This window comes from Dipodomys spectabilis, unplaced genomic scaffold, assembly GCF_019054845.1.
Source record: "Dipodomys spectabilis isolate Male_0828 unplaced genomic scaffold, ASM1905484v1 ptg000087l, whole genome shotgun sequence".
In the NCBI taxonomy this organism is placed as follows: domain Eukaryota; kingdom Metazoa; phylum Chordata; class Mammalia; order Rodentia; family Heteromyidae; genus Dipodomys; species Dipodomys spectabilis.
In genome coordinates, this window is record NW_024870764.1 from 41556 (window position 1) to 42684 (window position 1129).

The following is a 1129-nucleotide window of genomic DNA, read 5'->3' on the forward strand; positions in this document are numbered from 1 at the left end:
AAAAATGCTACAAACACCATTTAGTTGCCATCAATAAGAAATTTACTTATTTTTAAAAAATCCAAATGCTGGCATTGTCCAGAAAAATTTAACAGATTTATAATTGTTATAAAGTTGAACTGCATTAATGCTTTATATCCCCACAGTTATATTAAAAATTCACACACAAATGAAAATGGAAAAACTGCCAATACCTGATTTCTGTCCCCTATTTTTCCACTGGCAATCATATACTTAGGTACCTTTTGACCCCATGGGGGAAAAAAAAAATCTAACATTCAGAACTACTGATAACAAGAAAAGGCGGGGGAGGGGGGGGGGGGAGGGGGGGATTTTGAGAATGAAATGCCTCCCATTTTAGTGGATTCTTAAGCACGTTCTCCACGTATGCGGCGTGCTAGCTGGATATCTTTTGGCATAATTGTCACATATTTGGCATGGATAGCACACAGATTGGTATCTTCAAAAAGGCCAACGAGATAGGCCTCACTTGCCTCCTACAAAGCACCAACAGCTGCACTCTGGAAGCGCAGGTCTGTTTTGAAGTCCTGAGCAATTTCTCGCACCAGACGCTGGAAAGGGAGCTTGCGAATCAGAAGTTCTGTGCACTTCTGGTAGCGTCTCATTTCACGGAGCACCACAGTACCAGGCCTGTAGCGGTGTGGCTTCTTCACCCCTCCGGTGGAGGGCGCGCTCTTGCGCGCGGCCTTGGTCGCCAGCTGCTTCCTGGGCGCCGTGCCCCTGGTGGACTTGCGGGCGGTCTGCTTGGTGCGAGCCATAGCGGAGCGGCCTCAACCCCCCCACCCCCCTTCTCCTTTGGCTGGAGCTCGGCGAACGGGAGACTCTTATTTTCAACTAATGATCAAGAAGCTGTAAGTGAAGCTGTGACCCAAGTGGGTAGAGCACCAGCCTTGCAAGAAAAAGAGGGGCTGGGAATATGGCTTAAAGGTAGAGTGCTTGCCTGGCATACATGAACCCAGGGTTTGACTCCTCAGTACCACATAAACAGTAAAGGCTGGAAGTGGCACGGTGACTTAAGTGGTAGAGTGCTAGCCTTGCACAAAAGCAGCTCAGGGACAGTGCCCAGGCCCTGAGTTCAAGCCCCAGGACTGGCAAAAACAAGAAAGAA

General features: G+C 48.3%; 1 pseudogene across 1 annotated transcript; it reads right to left on the reverse strand.

Annotated features, from left to right (window-relative positions):
- Positions 1–313: 313 nt before the first annotated feature.
- Positions 314–779, reverse strand: LOC122111749 (annotated as a pseudogene). Its single transcript, XR_006148040.1, has one exon. The product of XR_006148040.1 is annotated as a histone H3.3A-like (transcript).
- Positions 780–1129: the final 350 nt, after the last annotated feature.